This window comes from Haliotis cracherodii, unplaced genomic scaffold, assembly GCF_022045235.1.
Source record: "Haliotis cracherodii isolate W230 unplaced genomic scaffold, xgHalCrac1.p SCAF_15, whole genome shotgun sequence".
In the NCBI taxonomy this organism is placed as follows: domain Eukaryota; kingdom Metazoa; phylum Mollusca; class Gastropoda; order Lepetellida; family Haliotidae; genus Haliotis; species Haliotis cracherodii.
Window position 1 is genome coordinate 29,455,370 of NW_027266270.1, and position 25,768 is coordinate 29,481,137.

At 37.1% G+C, this 25,768-nt stretch overlaps 1 pseudogene; it reads right to left on the reverse strand.

The window, feature by feature from the left end:
* Positions 1-562: 562 nt before the first annotated feature.
* LOC139461629 (adhesive plaque matrix protein 2-like) overlaps positions 563-25,768 on the reverse strand; it is a 39,277-nt pseudogene continuing 14,071 nt past the window's right edge.

Here is a 25,768-nt window from a genome sequence, read left to right on the forward strand (position 1 = left end):
TGGTGTAAGAATCTACATCGAAAAGTAGATATATGTAATAAACCAGAAGTTGTTATACATAAAGTTGTACGTTTTCGTACTTACTCACCAACTTCTAGAATGCCAATGAAACAGTTATTCTTTGAATGCTGAATGCGCCAGTACAGTTCATTTATTCATCTAATATCGCTAATTGAGACTTGAAAATCAAACATAGGACAAAATCAATTGAGAGATATAGTTCTTTATATAACTGATATACTGCTGAAAGCGGCATTGGGTGTTATATGATCAAAACACACCACACCTATGCAATTGGTCTTGAACCGTACCTTTTATTACAGTGGAACAACCGACTTACATCAGTAACTCTACACGTCATCGGGGTATTGGACAAGGGAGGAGATCAAGTAAGGCAGCAGTTTCTTTCATATTAATCAGGACGGAATTACGACAGAAACATCACTTGACTAATTCCAATGGGTGCTATGGTTACATGAAGCAAGCCAGTGACATAGTAACGATCTTTGAAGTAGACAAACGAAAAACATTCAATGAATATTTTCCAAAATACCTTGTCAATTTAGATAGTCCATTTGCCATTACAGTATTTAAACCACGCGACGATTAGAACCGACAGACTCGACAATGCAGAGACGATGAGCGTGACCATGAAGAAGGTCACCTGACTGCCAGTACCTTCTGAAAAAGATGTGGAACAGGCGTGGTTTTAGTATCAGTGAAAATATCTGTCCGTTAGGTCAAATTGAGCTTGTACTCCAATGGTAGATGACTCTTTCAAACTGTTTTGAGTATACGTCTTTTGATAAAAGAAGTCATAGTCAATTTGTCTTGTATGTAACTTGAATTTGGATAAACGTAGCACATGAGTGAGTTAAAATTTAACGGCACCTCGGCAGTATTTCAGTCATTTAGTAACGACAACTGGCTCCTGTGAGACCCGAGGGGCAGGTACACTTGTAGGGGAATGTGGATGTGTCACACGATCCTCCGTTCTTACACTTACTTCCGTTGGGGGTGCACGGGGGAGCTGGAAAATAGTGTCCGGTGATTACATCTTTTTATGTTTTACATGGTGAATTTTTCGTGATCAGCTTCCTGAATTTAGCAGTGATTTCTTCGCCTTTATTTATTAAATATATGTGTTTTTGTGTGTGTGTGTGTGTGGGGGGGGGGGGGGGGGGGGGGATTAATATTCAGACAAAGAGCTTTTTGTGGGATGTGTGAGTTACGTTAGAATATAAAGCTTTGTGTGTTTCTTGTGAAAACACATATCTGTGTACGTGGTATATTTAGATAAAGAGTTATGTGTGTTATAATATAGAGCTGACTGTGTTTTGTATCAAACATATATCTGTCTGTGTTTGCTGAGTTCGAATACAGACCTCTCTGTGTTTGTTATATTTAGATGTTAAGTTGTCTGTGTTATCTTAAAATGAAATGTTGTGTGTTTCCGTTATGTTCAGATGTAGAGTGTATATATTGTATATGTTAAAAGCAGAACTTGGTGTGTTTTCTTTTTCAAACATATATTGATGAGTGTGTATAAACATTCACCGCTTATCTACCTGAGCTCTATTTCACTTTATCTCTCAAGTAATAAGTTTTCAATTCAGCATAAATGGCTACATACCTGTAGCAGAGGTGTTTCCGCCATAGCCAGAACAACACTGACACCTGTGGGTGCTCGTGCAAATGTTACAGCCTCCCTCGGTCCCGCACTGGTTTCCTGTATCTGTGCATACTGGTGCTGAAAAGAAAGCAGAAAATCTCATTTTGAACGCTGGACGTGTTTGATGTAATATTGATGCGTTTACAAAAACATGTCATTATTATGCTGGAATATTAGTATGAAAACAGCAAATATCTTGAACATTTTGCCACAAGTCAAGAATTTTTTATTCATCTCAACCAATTTTGAACGTTGGCATTTTTGTGATCATGTTCGCACTTATCATGTTATCTGAGAAGCATATCTACACATCGAAATGAAGCGCTATATCCTACAAAACAATGTGGCAAAGCCCTTTCCATATTGAGAAGAAATCCATTCCTGCCCCTAATTAATGGGGAAACAAATTAGCTTCTTCTGACACTTACTGTTAGTCCTTATTTTAGTTTAATAACTAATAGTTACACTGTTAGTATACCAGTACATATCCAAGCAGGGCATGCGGTCGTAATGTTGTAGGAAAGCCCTCCGTGAAAACAGGGCATACGGTGGGCATCTGCAGTCTTTAAGCAGATGGAATAACAGATTTGATTTTGATTATTGAGTGATGTGATTATGTTAGCAACATTCTTTATTTTAATAACGTTTCATAATGACCACAAATTGTTTTGTAGAATTTTTGTGCACATGAATAACTTCGTACTTATAAAAAAATGTAATATCATAGCATAAGAAAGTTTAGAATGAAAGAAAGATTTGTATTATTTACTTACCCAAATGAAAAATCCCAATTACTCTACATCCCAAACCACTGAAATTATGCACGTGTTGTCAAAAGGTGAACGTGTAGCCAATATCTTTCGTAATATTGCACTGCACTCCTGAAGTTACCACTTTCGATTACTCACAATGTGATATGACTGTTCGGCATACAATAAAACATCAATGCACATAATCATAACGGATGAAGTTTTGTTGCATGTGACAGGAGATTTTAGTCCCTTTAAATGAGTGTCACAATACATTGCAGTTTCAGTATACATGTACAATCAAGTCAGTGTGTAATGTTGTAGAAAAGCCCAAGGAGTTACAGGACATACATACTCTACATTCTTTATATGAATGAAAGGATGAAAGCTGTATAACTATAAATCTACGCGATCGGTCATGAGTATCAGTTATTTACCAATAAGAAACATCCGTTTCACGCCATTCAAACGCAACTGTGAAATTTCTATCATTTTACTGCAGTAATGTATTATTCAGCACGTCATTGTAAAAGATCATGATAGAATTAATCGTCACCTACCTGTGGTACATTTTGGTCCTGACTATCCGTTCTTGCAGGTACAGATGTATTCGCTGCCTGTTGTTGTGCAGTCGCCATTAGTTCCACACTGCTTTTCAGTAGCAGTGCAGATTGGGGCTATATAAATTATCATAATTACAGTACACCCAAAACCAATGAAATAATGCACGCGTTATAAAAGGTGAACACATAGCCAATATCTTTCTTAATATTGCACTGCGCACCTGAAGTAATCACTTTCATTTACTCACAATGTGATATTACTTTTCGGCACACGACAAATACACCACTCTATATTTACGCGATGGACAATTTGTATTATTTAATTTTCAATATGATTATAACAATACGTTTCCACGCCATTCCAACGCCACTGAGAAATTCCTCTCTTTTCAGTGCATTAATCTAATACTCAGCCTGTCATTGAAATAAGATCGTGATAGGATTAATCGTCACCTACCTGTGGTACATTGGGGCCCTGAATATCCGTTCTTGCAGTTATATGGAGAGAATATTGTTATGCAGTCGCCATTAGCTCCACACTGGTTTCCGGACGCAGTGCAGAATGGGTCTGTAAAAATGAACATAATTGCTCTGCATCCCAAACCGCAGAAATGATGCGCCTGTTAGATAAAGATAAACACATAAACAAAGACATTCGTATTACTGCACTGCACACCCTGGAGCAACCACTTACATTTACTCACAATGTGATATGATTTTTCGGCATACAACAAATATATAAATGCACATAATCAATACGGATGCAGCTTTGTTGCATGTGACAGTAGATTTTAGTCCCCTTAGTTGAATTTCATAATGCATTGCAGTTTCAGTATACATGTATAATCAAGTCAGTGTGTACTTATGTAGAAAAGCCCCAGGAGTTACAGGACACATACTCTCTACATTCTTTAAAACAGATAGGGTATACCATCCTTTATCTATTCTTGAGTAATGTAATGTGAAAATGATTTAGCGAACTTCTTTATACTACTAACGTTTGGTAGTTACCACAATGGGACACTGTTTATGTGGAATTACTGTGCATATCAATAAATTCAGAAAAAAGCAACATATAATCTTATTGGATAGGAAATGAATAATCACAGCTGCACAACTAAATATCTACGCGATGGCCCTATAAAATAGCATCAGTTATTTACCAATATGAAACATCACAATAGGTTTCACACCATTCCCAAGCCACTGTGAAATGTCCATTTCACTGCAGTAATGTAATATTCAGCCTGTGATTGCAAAATCGTGATAAGATTAATCGTCATCTACCTATGGTACACTTTGGCCCTGAATATCTGTTCTTGCAGCTTCAGAATCTTGTTATGCAGTCGCCATTAGTTCCGCACTGGTTTCTGGCAGCAGTGCAGATTGGGGCTGTAACACATTAACATAAATGTTGTACATAAAAAGACATAGACATTATGTACCTGTTGTCGAAAGGTGAAAACACAGCCAAAGTATATCGTAATATTTCAGTGCCCACCTGAAGCAACCACTTTCATTTACTCAGAATGTAATCTGATTTATCGTTATACATCAAAGACATTCATGCATATAATCAATACGGATATAACCTTGTTGCATGTGACAGTAGTTTTTAGTCCGTTTAGTTCAGTTATACATGTAACTCTTTCCGCTGTCAGTCTTTAATCTAATCATGGCGTAATGTGGAAGGAAAGCCCAAGAAGTAGCAGACATAGACTAGAAATTGGTGAGTAAATAAGAAAATATAAAACTTTGTTGATGACAACTTCTGATGTACAGCACATAGCAACGTTTCGATGAAGATTTTCACACCGTTTTCATGGAGTAACTACATATATCTTTCATTACTTGCTTGTAGTCACTCCAGCTTGATAACGGTGTACGAATCCACATCGAAACGTCTTTTTTGTCAATATACCAGACGTTTTCATCCATAAAGTTGTCTGTTTTTAATATTATTCTTTAAAGCAGATAGGATAAACGTTTTGATTTTGATTCTTGTGTAATGTGATAATGATGTCAGCAAACGTTTTTAAATTAATAACGTTTGGTCGTTACCAAAAAGTGGAATTGCCGTGCATATCAATAATTTTGTATATAACACAACATGTAATATTGTTGGATAAGAAATGAATAATCACAACTGTACTACTCTTTACTTACGCGATCGGCGATTTTGCTACTATTCAATTTCCAATATAAAAAATACAATACGTTTTCACAACATTCCAACGCAACTGTGGAATTCCTCTCATTTCAGTGCAGTAATGTAATATTTAACCTGTCATTGAAATAAGATCGTGATAGGATTAATCGTCACCTACATGTGGTACATTTGGGCCCTGAATATCCGTTCTTGCACCTACAGGAGTATACAGTGCCTGTTGTTATGCAGTCGCCATTATAATTAGTTCCACACTGGTTTCCGGACGCAGTGCAGATTTGGCTGTAAGAATTAACATTATTCTGTACTTTCAAAACAATACAAATTATGCACGTGTGGTCAAATGGTTAACACATAGCAAATATTATTGGTAATATTCACAGCAAAAAAAGTGTAGGTTTCCGTCTTTCGGAAACCTTCCGGAAACCTTCCAAAACAAATGTCAAAATTTGGGGGGTGCATTTTGTTCACTTAAGTGTGAAACACACAAAAAAATTAACTTGAAAATACCAAGCAATTTGAAGGTTGCTGAAGGCATCTGGAAGGTTTCCGGAAGGTTTCCGGAAGGTATCCGGATGCAAATTTTCTTCATGACTTGCTTCTGGTAAAAATTGTTAGCCTGTGCATTACAGGTAGCTGTTGTAATATTCTGGGTTACTTTAATGGTAAATATCCTCCTAAAACATTTTTGGAGAAGACAATTGTTTAATTTTATATATTGTCCATTTCAGATGTTAATGGTATTTAATGAACAAACATCAGTTCTCGTATAATGATATCCTTAAATTTCATGTCCAGACTTCCAGTTTGTACTGAGAAAAAGAAAAAGTCATTGACAATGTGCTCACTTGGGCCTTTGGTCCTAGTGAGATGATAATAAGACTATTTGTAACGGTACATGTACTTGTTATATCCGAAATACTAACTTCATTGAAATTTGCCTCACCCTAGTTTTATGGTACTACAGTAAGCTCTTCCTCAGTTACCGTGAATTCTTTTATTAAAAGGGATTGAGAGTTAATTTGACACTGGAGTTGTAACCACTGCACATATATGTGTATTCAAATAATATAACAACTATGTGCTTAATACTTCACAAATATCTCCAGAAATAGGCATTTTAGTTATAATTGCAGAAATACTTTATGAATGACCCCTTCACTATTGCCTTGATCTTACACTTCAACCCTTCATGAGTTATCACTTTTGAGTGTGAATTTGACCTTCAATATCAGTGATAAATATTTCAAAAACATTTCAAAGAGCTATCCAGCACATAAACCAAATATGCAGTCCTTTGGTAGAATTCAACATATCATTGACCAAAATATGGAAGTAATGTAACCAGTATATGTATAAGAGTTACTAAGACTTCTGCAGAAAAGGCAACTTAGGGGAAAATGTAGTATATATAGATCACACACGACCTTTTTCCAACTTCGACCCCTGCCCAAAGGAAGAGTTAGACCACAAACAAACTTTTTGTCTGGTTGTGACTTTGACCTTTGACATAACAGATCAATGTGTCATCAGACGTTTTCAGAGCAAAGGAAACATGTGTTATTTATCTTGAGATGCCCAAGCAATGGTTTCATAAGATAAATGTGGCTATTAAACTGAGGCAAAATCATGAAACATCCCCATTTACACAGCTGGCAAATGAAACATAAGCAACAATCAAATTATCAATTTCTTTTATTCATATGCCTATCGTATATCGCACATTGAACAGTGTTCACATGATGGTTCCTGATGCAGTATGCAATTTCATCCTATTCTTCAATACTCATAACAGAGTGTGATAACTGTTCGCTTGACAGTACCTACGGATTATGTTCACCAGTTCAGAGAACTTACTTTCACTCAATCCTCCTTTTCTTTCTATATTGCCATGTATGAACAGGAACCAGGATGAGGGGATACCAGTTGGACTCTATCTCTGCTGCCTTGTGTTAGTAGAATTGTGAACTTTCCATTTGGTGTTTGGGTCCACATTTAAAGACAATAAATCCCATTTATCATTCCTTTCAAGTGTTTACCATATGGCTCAAGACAAGAATTTCCTGAATGTCCCTGAAGAATTCCACTCCAGCTTGGCATTGGTTGATCTTCTCACATTAGCCAGACCAGCCTTTGTGTGTCCCAGTACCATTTGGCATACAACTTCTCGGTCGGCCTCCATTGAAATAACAGGACCCTCGTCATCGCTGTCTGCAAATCACCTCTGATATCTGAAGGGGTGCAGCCTCTGTTTAGGACTCCCTTGTCTGGTCCTTCCAGATTGTCAACCTGGAGTACTCATCCAGGGATCTCAAGCAGGACTTCAGTTTCTGCAGCATTATGTAAAAAGAGTTTAGCAATCAAAAAGAATTGTTGCCACATGTACTTACAGATAGAAGGCAGCAAAATCACTTAAGTTGTCATATGTGAGTCTTGTTATATGCTAAACATTTAAGATAATCACATCTCAAATCTCAACCAGACAAACCAGTGACTAATGTTATGAACTCGGTCCAGACAAATCGATGATAACTATTATGGACAATATCCCACATCACTGTGGTATGATTACATGCGATCAATGAGCCTACTCAATCACTTTCTTATCTATTAATTAGGCTTGGAATGCTGGGAATCTTTTTAAGAGATGTCATTTAGTGATTGTTTCAACTCATCAACATGGAAAAATATATATTTACAATCCTTGTCATATAGCCAAACTATTGCTGGATGCAGTGTTAAATAAATGAGTTGGCTTTAACACTGCTTTGAACAGTATTCCAAATATATCACCGCATGTTAGCTTGATGTGGGAAGAAAGCCCTAAGTGATGCAGGTCTTTGATGAATCCCACGAGCATGTGTATAATGCTGACAAACCTAGCAACATAATCGGAGAGAACCAGGATTTGAACCCATGACTATAGGTTTCTGCTAAGCCCAACAGATGCAACTCTGCACAGAAAATTGTAGTGCCTTAGATAATAGGACATCCGTGCCCACAGCGATAAGGAACAAACTGAAGACATATTTGCAAAATAACCAGATGAACCAAACAGAATAATTTCAAAATATTTACCACTCACTGTTGCTCTTCTATGGTCTTTCTTTGCATTGATGCTGCACAGATGACTGTCTCTTTTATTCATCCAGACATTCTACAAACATAAGTAGCATTCACATCACAAAAATTACCAAACTGTACATGTTGTACATTTGATTCAAATGAAAAGACCCCGGTTGTGATTCCGACTTAGAACTACCCTAATCATAATAATTCATGTCAAACATTCAGAGATGACATTTATCCCCATATTTAACAAATGTCAAAACAATATTTTGACAACAAAGTCAGGGTCATTCAACACATACATTACAAAGGAAATAACTTGTTCGACAATGCAGAGAGATCCTCACCGAGGTGAATATCATTCCATGAATTATTGCCAAATGTTCTTGAAATGCAGATTAATGCAATGCAGTGTGTACTTTTATTTCTAGGCTATTTGTTTGGCTTTTCCATGGCACTGTTTTGACAGAGATCTAACCTAAATATGACACTTTGTTCAGAAATGATATAAATAGAGAATACTTTATTATTCCCGAGAAAATTTGGGTTACATTGTAAAAGCACAGAGAAACAAGTATAAGATTCATGATTTAAGTTAAATACACTCGACCCGTGAAGATTCCGGGGTAGAATAGGTCTTCAGCAACCCATGCTTGTCGTAAAAGGACCATTATGATTGTCGTAAAAGGCGACTAACGGGATCGGGTGGTCAGGCTCGCTGACTTGGTTGATGCATGTCATTGATCTCAATTCCGTGGCTCGATGCTCATGATATCAATCACTGGGTTGTCTGGTCCAGACTCGATTATTTACAGACCGCCGTCATATAGCTAGAATATTGCTGAGTGCGGCGTTACTCAGCAAACAACAAATCAACCTAAATACACTCATACATACACACACAAACACAACATTCAAACACCAGGGTTAGAAATTGGCACTAGTCATTTTGACATTTTAAAGGTTTTGCTATATGCTATCATTTTAGGACTAGTGGACAAAAAGTGTTAGTTTCTACCGCTGCAAACACTAATCAACTAATGAATTGGGTGGTCAGACTAGGTTGTCATCATACTCTGAGGGCATGGATCTTTGCTGATAATAACAATCACTAGATTACCTGGTCCATGTTCAATTATTTACAGGCTGCCATCACAGAGCTGGACTATTGTGAGTGTGATGTTTCACATTGCATTGAAATATACCATGATGAATACATGTAGTTTGTATTTATCACACAAAAAATACTCACTCAATACTTGGTATCCTCCCTGAGGATGTCTGTGAACCTCCCCACAAACCCTGAACATGCTGAAACAGAAAACAACTAACTTGTCTTTAGCCTTTCAATGTTTCAGTGTGAATTTGTTAAAGATTGATAAGCTGTCATTATTCATTGTAATCCATATCTCACTTTCAGGTGGTTCAGGTGGCAACACATGATTTGACATGCACTTTGCCAGATTTATACCCTTGGTAACTAACCCTCATCATCAAATCCCAGCGTTATGTTGAGAATAAGGACACGACACTTAAAAGTCCCGGGAATTATGGGTAGACTTGCTTGTCCCGGAATAACACGAGTTGGTCACGAATGACGAGCGGTCATTTCTGCAGCATTTACGGAAAGAGACGAGGTCGGCCGATTACAGTTTATACAGGCCATATTGGGAGCCGCGGGGATTTCGACAGTGTGTATTAGGAAGTATATCTATGTGGTGTATGGAATATGCGTTTGCCTACCATGCCAGGCAGTGTGACAAGGGATATCCCAGCGGATGTAATATTCTTACAGCAGAAATGTTTCACAACCTCGATTGCAGGGAGCTGAAGACGTGACATATTCAGACAGAGACCATAATACATAGACTGTTATATGGTCTCTGATTCAGGTAAGGAATATGTTAATAATATTGATCACGTATAAAGTTATTCATCTTCTGTAAGCCACTTATTCTGTTTTATATATGTTAGTAAATGTGTCATTTAATTTTTGTAGGATAAGCAATCTACCTAACTTATGTTAATCCTTGCTAATGTATATGATGTAGAAATATGTTTCCTTACTTATATTCCTTTATCTAGATACTCTAAAGTGACTCATTTTTTAGTTCATACCGTACCGACTAAACCTACTTTTGCAGGTGTGAAGAATCAAGAACAAATTAAATGACAGGAGTTTTGCAACAGTGAACATTGTGAAGTGGAAGATAAGACATTTGAAAGGTATGGATATTTTCACTTGAACTTGTTGAAGAATACCGTGATGACAACTTTATCGTATTGGGAATTTTGGTGGTGGGGTAGCCTAGTGGTTGAAATTCTGAAGACCAAGGTTCGATTCTTGTCATGGGTACAATGTGTGAAGTCTATGTCAGGTGTCCCTTGCTGTGGTATTGCTAAAAACAGCGTAAAACCATACCCACTCATGTGGGGGTTGGAATTGGTCCCCATCAACCTATGCTAGTTGTAAGAGAGGGTTATACTAAAAAGGGAAATAGCACCTCGCCTACTATTGCCTGGTGAAAACAGCACCTTGTTATTTTTTTTACTTTGGGTCTGAATATGCCCGAATACATGAAATTAAACTTGCATGGTCACTTGTAAACACAAATAACTGAGAAATGTTCAAAAAGGTTTACATTAAAAACTAGCATCTTCTCGCCGACTCTGATTTGGAGTTGCAACTAAACATATTGTGAAAATATGATATGCTTTGATTTCTTTGAAGTAAAATAAATGCAATTAAACTTGCAAACACAAATAATTGTTAAATGTTAATCACCTAAAAATAGTTTACATTAGAAATTAGCCTCTGCTCAAATTTACTCATGATTCTGATTGGGAGGTGCAACTAAACTTATCATTGAAAGATCACATGCTTTGAAGTTTTAAGTAGCTTTACTCAGATTAGCTCAATGTCAAGTTGAAACTGAGTCTGGCGAAAATGTCAAGAAACTGGACAACAGATATATTATATATGTCATATTTATTTTAGTAAGTAGGAAATAAATAATAATTTTATAGAAATTTCATTTATATATCTTTCGGCCAGCAATCAACATGTCTCTCCAGATAACAGACAACAATTAGTAGCCCTTTCTGCCAAAACAAGGTGCTGTTTTTGTCCGAGAAATCAGTGACATTTTGCTGAGGTGCCGTTTTAGCCTCACCCATAAGAGATAACCTAATAGATCAGGTGATCAGGCTCGGTGACCTGGTTCATGGCATCTAAATATAACAGTGTGGATTGATGTTCACAATATCAATCACTGGATTGTCTAGAATCTTGGGCCTACCTTTAGAATACAGTACCTAACTTTTCAAACACAGTCACAGTACCCTGTGATGTAATTCGTAGTATTCTGTTGCCTGACACACTGGCAAAACAATGCCTTGTGATGTCAGGGGTCATTGGATGTGCATATATATGCTCTTTTCAGTGGTCTATCGTCTCCACACGCTATGTTGTTGCATAAGTTTTAATTATTTGTTTATTAAATATTGTTTTAAACATATTGATTTCACAACTTGTGAACTGGATGGGTAAACAAGCAAAAACTTATTTGAATACCGCTCAAGAATTAGAATACAATATGATATGACAAAAGTACAGTCAAGGAATACAATTATATACATGTTCTTATTATAGAAACTACGTTGTCGGCGCTGTCAGGTCGCATTTTAGTAGTAATAGTGTACTGCAATATACGGCAAGGAATAGTTTTATAAATTTAAGATGCTATGTAAAATCACAAAACCTATTGGATAACTGAATGTAGTCTTGTACTGATTTAAGAATTTCTAAGTTTATTTTTGACGTCCTTTCAGGATTACCTAATAGAATTGAATTTAGATCATATCCCTTACGTAATAGTACATATTCTGTCTTAAATCATTGTAATTTGGGCATATGAGAAAGAAGTGAAGTGCATCTTCAGTGTGATGGCCACAGCTACATGCAGGATTATCTTATAAATATTGCCTGCGATGCACAATTTATAAGTGCTTGTTTATTTTCTATATGCTTTTATTTCATTTTTTACTTATTACAGTGGTTAAAATGATTATAAATATAAATTGAAGCTTATAATGTGCAATAAGCGGGTTATAGCTGAAACGACACCTTAGCAAAACAGCACTGACTGGCGAAATACTCGCCGAAAGCGAAAACGGCGATTATTACTTGACGAAAATGACACCTTATTTTTTTTTTACCTTGGTAAAAATAAATGAAATTAAACTTGGATTGATAACTTGCAAAGACCAATAATTGTGAAATGTTAAAACAAGTTTACATTAGAAATTAGCCTCTACTCCAACTTATCCTATACCCGACTCAATTTATTGTGATAACATGCTTTGAAGTAAAATATGTGGAATTAAACACACATCGTCTCATACAAACACAAATACATGTAGTTGTTAAACGTTGAAACAAGTTTACCTTCGAAATTAGTCCCCTAGTCCAATTTACTCACCGACTCTGATTGGCAGACACAGCTCACTTGTTGTGAATGTATTTTTCACTTTAAAGTTTAAAGTACTCAATGTCAAGCTGAAACTGTATTTAAGAATCCTAACATGGTGCTGTCAGATAGCAGCTGAACTATCCCTCAAAATCCCAGAAATAAGCTTAAACTTACCCATCTCAAAATCAGAAATTAAAAGTGTAAACAAGCAAAAAATCACCAAAAAATGGCATAACCTATTTCTAAACTCAAATAGCCAAATCAAAAAAGTGCTCAGCAAACCACTAACCAAACCAAAAATTCTCCATCCATAAAAAAAAAAATCGACAGAGTAATCACTAAACTCCAAACATGACACACCAACCTAAATAACCACCTAAAAAAAATAAAAAAACACACTACAGGTAACTGCCCACATTTCAAACAACTAGAAACCCCAGAACACGCACTCATCCACTGCACACACTACCTCACACATCGAACCGCAATACAAACCACCCTCAATCTAAACAAGGCTCTCACTCTAGAAGCAATACATATAAAAAACTTGACTCAATACAATATCAGGCTCTCAAACTAATTACACGCACCCAACATGGCACCTCCTACACCTCACTTCAGGCCCTAACAGGAGAGATGCCACTAAGTCTACGCAGGGAACAGCTAAGCTTAAATTTCTGGGCCGCGTCCCAATCAAACCCTCTCATCCAAAACTTAATAAACCAAATCATCAGCCCTAAAAACCAAGCTCTAGCTCGTAAACACCCCTTACTTACCCCAATATCCCAAAAAATAACAAACTACCTAAATGAACACCAAATTAAAAATCTTAAACAAAACTGCAAACAATTAAATATCTTCACCCCTAAACTTAAAATACCCAAAATAGACACAACACTAGCTAGCCAAATGAATAAACAAACCAACCCAAACATAGCTAAAACTACCACACTAGCATACATACACGAAAATTGGCCAAATTGGTGTCACATTTACACGGACGGATCCTCAGATCCGACCTCCAAACACACAGGTTTCGGAGTCCATACCACACAACCAACTAAAACCACACAATCCTTCCGACTCCCAAACAACCAATCAATTTTCACGGCAGAACTAATGGGCATGGCCTCAGCCCTCCATAATCAAGAATCCAAAAACCACAAAAAAAATCCTAATACTTACCGACTCCCTAAGTGGACTGCAAGCCCTCCAAAACAAAAATACCAAAAACCGACCTAAATTAATAAATCAAATACTTAAAAGCTCCAACGACCTAACTAAGGCAAGCAAACAAATAACCTTCTTGTGGATCCCCGCCCACATAGGAATATACGGTAATGAAAACGCCGATAAAGCAGCTAAACTATCCCTCAAAATCCCAGAAATAAGCTTAAACTTACCCATCTCAAAATCAGAAATTAAAAGTGTAAACAAGCAAAGAATCACCAAAAAATGGCAATAACCTTAATCTAAACTCAAATAGCCAAATCAAAAATGTGCTCAGCAAACCACTAACCAAACCAAAAATTCTCCATCCATAAAAAAAAAAATCGACAGAGTAATCACTAAACTCCAAACATGACACACCAACCTAAATAACCACCTAAAAATATAAAAAAACACACTACAGGTAACTGCCCACATTGCAAACAACTAGAAACCCCAGAACACGCACTCATCCACTGCACACACTACCTAACACATCGAACCGCATTACAAACCACCCTCAATCTAGACAAGGCTCTCACTCTAGAATCAAAACTAAACCCACAAAATAAACTAGAAAACTTCAAGGCCTTAGGCGTATTCTTAATCAAAACGGAACTAATAAAACGCATCTAAAAACATAATAACCTACCAAATCAAAATCACATAAACAAACAAACATCCACCATACCCAGCTCCCTTAGTTCTCCTCCCCAACCCCATCGGCATCTATTCCAAATCTCAAAATTCCCCAATTTTATATAAGCAACCCCTAAAGCCCCCTCTTAGGGTTGCACAGGCCACCTTCGCCCCTTTCGGAAACACATTAAATGGCCTGGCCGGGCCCGTGTGCGAAATACGCATCAGTCGGAAAGCGCACGTTAAATCTCCAAAGTAAGTAAGTAAGTAGAAGCAATACTAAACCCACAAAATAAACTAGAAAACTTCAAGGTCTTAGGCGTATTCTTAATCAAAACGGAACTAATAAAACGCATCTAAAAACATAATAACCTACCAAATCAAAATCACATAAACAAACAAACATCCACCATACCCAGCTCCCTTAGTTCTCCTCCCCAACCCCATCGGCATCTATTCCAAATCTCAAAATTCCCCAATTATATATAAGTAACCCCTAAAGTCCCCTCTTAGGGTTGCACAGGCCACCTTCGCCCCTTTCGGAAACACATTAAATGGCCTGGCCGGGCCCGTGTGCGAAATACGCATCAGTCGGAAAGCGCACGTTAAATCTCCAAAGTAAGTAAGCTGTCAGATTACAATTTTTCACAATAGCCTTTCGATGTGTCATTTGAACATGTTGAAAGGTTTTACAAGGGATATTTGTCAGTAATAACTGATGCTATTTCTGCCCTTACATTACAACAAATAAATCAGGCAATATGGAACTCTTTTATTGCTATGTGGCAACAAACATACTTCAGGCTGTACAGTTTACAAATGGGTTAATATCTATGTCATCTTGTTCCTCCTTATGTCTGGGCAGTTGCTCACTACAATTTCGGAACTTCTTTACAGTTACAGACAGAAAATACCAGAACCGTTAACTACTACAAATCAAATACTGTATGGGTTTCACTGAAAGTGTCGCCACAACTGAAAATCTTCAAATACCTGTATTTGGCTATAACTTTGACTATTTTTTTCTGTTCCTGCTGTTCCTGCCTATTATCTATTCCTGCCTCAGGTAAGGATGCAGTGATTTATTTAAGTGCACACATATATCACAGATAAACTCCTGAAGTCTATGAAAGTTATTTACAAGTTATACTCATAAGGACTTAAAGGTGGAGAATGTATTGATGTCAACTTCTTTATTATGATGATCACAACATTTCGAGGTATGTACTTACTCCTTCATTAGGTGAATATTCACAATTCTGCTCCAAATGCTTAGATCAATGCTCATATTGTTAACCATATTTGCCATTTTTATATCATATTCATGTGTATGATACATTTTATTTCTAATAATGGCGTAATTGGGACACACAAATATAAAGTAACCCAATACTTTCTGTAACGGGCGATAATGCTTGTCTAAAGAGTTGACTAACGCCATCAGGTGTCGATCAGGCTCGGTGACTTGGTTGATGCATGTCATTGATCCCAATTGTATGGGTCGATGCTCATGATGTCAATCACTGGACTGTCTGGTCCAGACTCGATTATTTACATATAGCCGGAATATTGCTTGAGTGCGGCATAAAACAAACAAACCAAATCATAAGTGCAGGATGAGTGATTTGAAATTAGCAAGTTTTATGTGACCTTCAATCACTACAACCTGATCAGAGTCTTGAAAAGATATGACTTTGATTCAGTGAAAATTTGCATCATGATAGTTTCAACTGTAGATACAGTTAATCTGTTTTTTGTACAGTTTCTGTTTATTCAATGTATATGTTGTTCAAATAAGCTTTGCCTCTTCACCAACCCTATTCCTCTTTTGGAGTAAATAGTGTCTAATAATTCAAACACCATCACTACTAATCATCCTAGTGAACACAACAAAGAAATGCACATCAAAAACGTCATTATTATTATTTCTGATCACTGATAAATTAGAAAAAAAATGTTATCCAGCAAGATACATTTCCTTGGTCCCAAGAAGCATGTTACATAGTAAACTGACCCGATAAGTTGAATAGCAGTCAGCGTGGTTGTAAAGGCACAACTGACTAAGCCGTCAATTAAGTAATTAACAGACTATTGCAAGTACTAATACCCACCCGACTCTAATTGCCCTGTTAATCCCTAGTCCACAATGAGTTGACATTGAGTTCATTTTGCTAATTAGCTGTTTTTAGAGTAGCAAGGTAATCAACATCAAAGGTGGGGCAGGCTTTGATCATGTGTTCTGTAGAAAAGATGATGTCACTTGTTTTATGTTTATTTAGGATTAGCTACATCCCTTGATGCTACCAATGCAGCCCTTGAGATTATCAGACAGTTTGGCTAGACACAAACTGATGTCTCCCTTGTAGCACACTATGTGTCAGACACAGACTTTGACCACTCTGTGCAGATGCATATCAATGCATAAAGAACATTGGGTAGATGGTTACATCCCATTAGTACACCCATTGTAAGACAGTGGAGTAGGTGGGATTAATTAACCAAACACAGCCAGTCTACCCACTTAACAATGGTCACAGCCCATGATTAGCGGATTTATTGATAAGAGTAGGCCAGTAATTCTGTTTGAAATTTCTCAGGAAATAAATGAGTTAGGAGCTAGTATGAGCTTACTCAAAAAGTTGAGATGCATGTTTTAAAACTTATTTATTACACATATAAATCCCCCCTAGTCTGTGAACATTTCATGCGCAATCATGGCAGGTTTGCAGCAGGTTGAGTTCATTACCAGTCAAAGAGGTACTCTCCAGGTCCTCTTTCAGTGATATCTCCACTACAAGAACAAAGTAAGACAAACTGGTACTCATTGGCGATGTACCGTTAAGACCTGCATTGGCAAATGTACAACAGTTGGAAATTTTGTTAGAAATTTCACTGTACACAACCACCCACCAGAAGACACCAGCAGAATCCAGTTCCTTGGCAGCTTAAGGAAGAGAGCAAGAGAAGAACCAACCACTCCTATGCCAGCCCCCTACAACGACTAGGTCTTGAGACATGATCCGGAGGCTGCAGCTATATTTCCCTCCTTCAGCTCAGTCGGCAGCGCCATGTACAGATCTAGGTGCAGCTCAACCAGCAAGAAAGCGTGTGTACAAGGAGATTGACAATCGATTTTCCAGACTGAAGGATCAGCTATCCCAGGGTGTCAAGACACCACTCCAGTTCTTGGATGCTGGTGGCAAACTTCTGAAGATGGATTAAGGTTGTGTCAGTGTGACAACTTCGATGTGAACTGTGATGTGAACTGTGATATTAACTTTAACTCAACTCTAAGTGGCGAATATGTTAAAACAATGGATTTAAGGGATGGATGAATGAAAATGTTGAATGAAATAAAGTAAAAGAGGGTATCAAGCATCTTGAGTCATTTCTTTTGTCTACAATAAGACAAGTCCATTTTCATGATAGGGGTTAATTGCCTGATTAACATGTGCAACCAGGTATGACACTGTTGTTTAAGGTGTCTAACAACTGGGCTGTCTTACTAATGGGAGGAGACCGGGTAGATGATTCAACAATGCCACACAAGTCAAAGTTGGGTTTCACTGTATTTAGAAACAGACGATGGATCCAAAACTTTATAACAGTAATTATGATTAATTTAAACTTTGCCAGGCCAATATTTTGGCAGATTTGCATGTTATTGTTAATCTTCATTTAGTTAATTTTCAAAAAAGATAGGATAAATGATAAAATATGATAATGAGTCATGAATATTTGAATTCAGATCAGAACAAACAGGGAGGGTCAACCCAAAATGTGAGAGTCTCTAGGAGAGGCTTTTGACAAAATGGACAATAAAATATAAAGTGCTTTGCATTTTCTTTCAGGGAGGGTTGTGTCAAAAATTAATGAGAACATACCGTTATACATGACCGGCCCCTTTAATGTAATATACATAGTTTTAAGTTGATGGTTCAGGTTGTACTTTTCAGTTGAATTTCTTATCACTGTCTATGATGAACTACCAATTAACGGTAGATATTAATTATCCATAATAACTTAGATAAATGCTTCTACAGTCTCATCCTAATTTGAATTTCAATATAGCTTCCATTAATGAATTAATGAATTTGGTGAGAATATCTATTGTCTGAATTCCTAATATACTTTCTTTTGTATTTGGTGTGCAAGGGTAGCCTAGTGGGTGAAACAGTCTCTGAAACCCGGGTTCAATTCACCACATGGGTACAATGTGTGAAGCCCATAGCTGGAATATTGCTAACAAGCTGCATGAAACTATACCAACTCACTCGCTCATTATGTTGTATTTTGAGATCACTTACATGACATGTGTTTTGATAATTATCAATAGTTGAATTTATGTATTTATGTATAAGAACCTATGTAACTTAGTTTTGCATAGTCTTGTTTACCCTTCCTTACATTTTGATGTAATGCAAACATTCAAGCAAAATTCAGGTGAACCTTGTGGTATTGTTTTAGAAGACCGGATACATTTGTATATTTTCTGAACACTTTTCTGTTTGCAATGGCTTATTTACATGTCCAAAGATTAGTTAAATATCAGTTGCAAGATAAATTGTCAATACCTCACTGTTCGAGAAAACAACTTTAAACATTTGTAAATATGTGTGTGTTTCATAACTTTTGACTAACAAGTTTCTAAAGATGTTATGAAATGTTTCAGGTACCTTTCACAATCTGACACCAGCTACATTTAAGAAGATCTTGCTCACACAATTCAGACAAGGGACTCGCCGGATGATGAACAGTACTCCTGATAACAACCAACAGATTCACCTCAGAAAATGAGGATTCTGAATGAATAATGCCACATCAGTGTTACTGTAGGTGGTTTTATTATGACACTAATGAAGTCTGAATGAATTTATGCCAAAGCACTGTGACTATGTCCAGTTTGTGTACACCGATGCTGACTATACAAATCTGAATGACGTTTGTGGTTTACTGCAGAAACATAATTCACTTTAGATATTCTTCTTCAATAAAATTCTTCTGAGATTTGACTAATTTGTTTATTTAGAAAATGGCATTGAAGCGTCTGTTCTGTAAGGCCTTGCAAACACCACTGGTTACTTTATGCTAGTTCCTCGTCTTGCTTGATCGAATTTAAATGTGTGATATGTACCAATGAAATGCCATATAATCAATAAATAAGATTTTTTTCCAAAAACATGATTTGTTTTGCTTCATTAGCTTAAAGAAATATAATACTGATCAGCCATAACATAGGTGCTGAACAAATATAAAATGTACTAATGCCCTGTATGTTTTCCTACTATAAATACAGCTCACTTAACAAAAGTTGTAGTTCCACCTTAGTAGACAAATGACATTGATATTTTTTCTGTACTTTATTTAGGTGTTTTCTATGGATGCCATTAGTCTTATGCACCAATTTGGGACAATTGTATTCTGTTTTATATTCCCATGAAACTACACTGTTCCGATATAACAAGTACTGATACCGTTCCAAACTAATCTGTTAATCTCACCAGGGCCAAATGCCAAAGCACATAGCCAATGACTTTCCATTTTCTTCTGAGTGAGAATGCTGTTTTTGCCACTTTTAGCAATGTTGCAACAATATCATGGTGGGGGACACCAACAATAAGCTTCACACATTGGACCCATGTCGCAAAACAACTTGTGAACAATGCATGCCCACATATCTCAGATTGAGGAGGATATTTACAACTAAAATAACACAGAATATTACAGCAGGTACCTGTAATGCACAGGCTAACATTATTAAACAGAAGCAAGTCATGAAGAAAATTTGCATCCGGATACCTTCCGGAAACCTTCCAGATGCCTTCAGCAACCTTCAAATTGCTTGGTATTTTCAAGCTATTTTTTTATGTGTTTCACACTTAAGTGAACAAAATGCACCCCCCAAATTTTAACATTTTATTTTGAAGGTTTCCGGAAGGTATCCGTGCCGGATCCAAAATGGGAAGGTATCCGGAAGGTTTCCGAAAGACGGAAACCTACACTTTTTTGCTGTGATTGCACTGTAACCTGAAGTAACCACTTTCATTTACTCACAATGTGATAGGGATGTGCTTAACTGTTTTCTTTGTGTATATAACACAATGTAATCTTATTGGATGAGAAATGAATAATCGCAGCTGTATAACTGTATATCTACGCGATGGGTCATGAGTATAAATTGATTACCAATAAGAAACATAACAATACATGTTCACGCCATTCCAACCTAACTGTGAAATTTCTATCATTTCACTGCAATAATGTAATATTCAGCACGCCTTTGTAAACGATCTTGATAGAATTAATCGTCACCTACCTGTGGTACATTTTGGTCCTGAATATCCGTTCTTGCAGGTACAGAGGTATGGGCTGCCTGTTGTTGTGCAGTCGCCATTAGTTCCACACTGGTTTCCAGTAGCAGTGCGGATTGGGGCTGAATACATTAACATAACTACAGTACATCCAAAACCAATGAAATAATGCACGTGTTGATAAAAGGTGAACACATAGCCAATATCTTTCGTAATATTGCACTGCACACATGAAGTAATCACTTTCATTTACTCACAATGCGATATGATTTATCGGCATACAACAAAGACATTCATGCACATAATAAATACGGATGAAGCTTTGTTGCACGTGACAGTAGATTTTAGTCCCTTTAATTTCATTATAATGCTTTTCACTTTCAGTATATAATCGAATCAGGGCGTGATGTTGTAGGGAAGCCCAAGGAGTTACAGGACACAGACTGTCTATATTCGTTAAGCAGATAGGATAAACGATTTAGTTTTTATTCTTGAGTGATGTGATAATGATGTTAGCAAATTTCTTTATACTATGTACGTTTGGTTGTTACCACAATGGGTCAATGTTGATGAGGAATTGCTGTGCAAATCAAAACTGTCACATAATACACAACATGTAATCCTTATGGACAAGAAATGAATAATCTCACCTGTACAACTCTATATCTTCACAATGGACAATTTGCATTATTTATTTTCCCATGTGGAAAAATACAATAATTTTCGCACCATTCCAACGCCACTGTGACATTCCTCTCAATTCACTGCAGTAATGTAATATTCAACCTGTCTTTGTAATAAGATCGTGACAGGATTATAGTCTCATCTACCTGTGGTACATGTTGGTACTGAATATCCGTTCTTGCGGGTACAGACGCCTGTTGTGCAGTCGCCATTAGCTCCACACTGGTTTCCGGTAGCAATACAGATTGGGGCTGTAAAAAGGAACGTAATTGCTCTGCATCCAAATCCATAGAAATTATGCACGTATTGTCAAAAGGTTAAAACATAAACAACGTCATTCTAATATTGCACTGCACACCTGGGAACATCAACTTTAGTCCCTTTTATTCAGTTATAACGCTTTTCACTTTGGGTAAATAATCAAATCAAAAAGAAAAGCAAAAGAGATAGACTGTCTATATTCTATAAAGCAGATAGGATAAACAATTTGATTTTTATTCTTGAGTTATGTGATAATGATGTTAGCAAACCGTTTTTTTAGTATTTACGTTTGGTCTTTACCACAATGGGACAATGTTGATATTTTTCATACATTACATAACGTGTAATCTTAATGGACCAGAAATGTATAATCACAGCTGTACAACTCATAATCTACACAATGATTTGTAATACTAGTATTTATTTTCCCATGTGGAAAATCACAATTATTATACGTTTTCACACCATTCCAACGCCACTGTAAAATTCCCCTTATTTCACTGCAGTAGTTTAATATTCTATCTGGCATTGTAATAATTCGTGATCAGATTTACAGTCATTTACCTCTGGTACATTTTGGTCCTGAATATCCATTCTTGCAGGTACAGTAGTATGGGCTGGCTGTTCTTGTGCAGTCGCCATTTGTTCCACACTGGTTTCCGGTTGCAGTGCAGACTGGGGCTGTAAAAATAAACATAATTGTTGTGCATCCCAAACCATAGAAATAATGCACGTGTTGATAAAAGGTGAACACATAGCCAATATCATTCGTAATTTTGCACTGCACACATGAAGCAACAACTTGCATTTACTCACAATATAATATGCTGTTTTCCTGTAACAGCTGTTCACCCAAGACCATAGCAACTGTCATCAAAGGGCGAGACAGAGAATGTCAAAAGAGTTACCTTTGAGACATGAAATATATCAAACCGAACCAATCAAAGCGACCCAACTCGGAGACTAAAGACGTTTGGCTTTAATAGTGAGTGAGTACAAATTTAATGTCACGTCAACAATATCTCAGCCATACAGCGACGAAAACAAGCTGCACATTCATAACATAGGACACGAACGTGTGTGAATCTATATATTATTCAATGGCATTGTGCATTGTTAATTAACAACGTATTCAGTTAAGATCTGACAAAGCGGGAGATTTTAATATAGAATGTCTCTGCATATTACCAGAGACCAAAATTATATGGTCTCTGATATTACCAACAAAAATATGTATCTAACAAGATGTAATTTGCTTGGATAAGAGAAGCACCATCGTTGATACACAGCTCCATGTCTACTAGATGGGTGATTAATATTATTATTAATAGTATCAACAATACTATTAGTCATGGTGTCTTTAGTTGCCGTATTCACCTCACCCAAGATGTTTTTTTTCTGGTAACCTAATTTGACACCGTATACGGCAACTAAAGACACCAAGCCTCAAGCCTCGCCCAATAGTTTTCTTCTAACCTAATATGACATTGTATACGGCAGCTAAAGACACCACGCCTCACGCCTCGCCCAATAGTTTTTTTCTAACCTAATATGACATTGTATACGGCAACTAAAGACACCACGCCTCACGCCTCGCCCAATAGTTTTCTTCTAACCTAATATGACATTGTATACGGCAACTAAAGACACCACGCCTCACGCCTCGCCCAATAGTTTTCTTCGAACCTAATATGACATTGTATACGGCAACTTAAGACACCACGCCTCACGCCTCGCACAGTAGTTTTCTTCTAACCTAAAATGACATCGTATACGGCAACTAAAGACACCATAACGAATATATTACGCCGAAAAGTTAACACTATCCGTATAACCCCTAAGGATCAGTACATGTTTTCGATACAACGCTTTAATGTAAACACACACGTTAACACTGGAATGCTCTAAATGTGAATGTTTAAACAAGTATTATAGCTGAAATGGATAGATTTATTATTATCATAAAAATGCCCGCATGTTATCAGAAATCTGCGGGCCACTGTAACTTGATAGCAGCCCGCTTTTTCCTAATGACGTGCTGCTATCTATTCATTGGCGTCACATTTCTTGTTTGTGACGTCAGGCTATATTATGTTCTATGACGTTGCTATTTTCAAATCAGTGACGTCCGCTGTGAGCTTTTTATCTCCATAATTTTATCATTAAAGTCACGAACTCGGTTTCGGTAAAAAGAAATGTCTTTACACAGCACAATTTATGATATTAAAACACAAAACAGTGTTGAATAACAAATTTCGGTATTTTTCATGCGGAATATGTGAGGTGGGTGTTGGAAAATCCAAAATGGCTGTTACTTACAGTATACGGTCTCACATTAGGTCAGTAACACCATATCCGGAACATATGGGGTTAGTAGTTTTGCTGTCTGATTTGTCAATCTCTTTGAGGCATAATAAAATTCTTTATCACGCCTTTCCAACGCCACTGTGACATCAATACTAGTATATTTCACTGCATACATGAACCAACAATTTAATTTGATCCGATCGACATGAGATTTAATATCATCTACATGTGGTACACGTTAGCCCTGAATATTCATTCTTGCAGGTACAGTCGTAAGGACTGGATGTTGTGCAATCGACATTTAGCTCATTGGATATTCAGGATTTTATACCCCAGCGATATGGCGATAAAACTAAGTTACACTTTCATATTGTTATAGTGCAAACCATTTCAATATTTTTATTAAAAATTGTGCAAACCATTTCAATACTTTTATTTCACATTTTATTTATCTAAATGCCTAACTGGTTCAATATGTTTCCAAGTGCACAGAAATTCTATGCCCTTTATCTGTTTAATATATTCAGCAAACATTCTGCGTATGCCCTCTTATAATAAGCCCCTCCGGGCAGGACCCTTAATCTCCAGCGCTATCTATAAATTTCAATTAACAAATCCTTACGTCGCCGGATCTTACGTATATACATACACGTGGGACAATGACCTTGCCACACGTTACGTAATACCTCCCTCTACAAAACCTGACTGACATGGTTCACTTCGACAAAATTAAAGAGGCTAACAAAGGTTTCCAAATAATTTTCCCAGACCAGGACTCCCTAAACGCAGCCAAAAAAATCACCCAAATCTTCCAATACACAGTAACTCATCAAACCCCAAACTGGCAGCTATTCACTAGGGGCGTAATCAGAGTAAATCCTAAAGAAAACAACGAAGACTTAGACATGTACGCACAAGACGCTAACGATAACCAAGATATGTACCCCCAACCTAAAATAACTAGCACCCGAAGAATAACTTCAAATAGAAACGGTAAAATCTCAAACACACCAATAGTCATAATCAATTTCCAAAAATCAGCTAAATATCCAGAAGCACCTAAATTTATCTCCTTCGGAGCAACCACTAAATTAGAAGTCAAACCATACATAAAACAAGTTAAACAATGCTCTAACTGTCTCCAATACAACCACACAGCCAATGAATGTAAATTCCAAAAAACTAAATGCAGGAAATGCGCCCAAACTGACTGCCCAGGGACATGCACACCCTGGTGCATACACTGTAAAAGCATACAACATTCCTCACTATCCAACCACTGCCCTCATAGACACACCCTCACACAACAGGCCAACAAACACATCAATATCGACACGGCCAAACTCCAAACAAAAAGACAAGCACAGCATACAAAACAACCTCTGCTACCCACACCACAACCAAACAACACCCCACACTTAAACTCGGCATGGGATGGCATCCTGCAAAGAGTACATCCAGCACCCAAAACACACATCCACCACACGTCCATCCCACAACCCTCCACTAGCACATTCACAACATCCACACCTGCACGCAAAACAAGCAACAATACGCCCGCAACAACCCAACCCGGCACCATACAAACCACAGCCGCTATGGCAACAACAACCGATCCCAAGCAATCACAACCCGAAAACCTAGACAGTAAGGAAACCACATCCA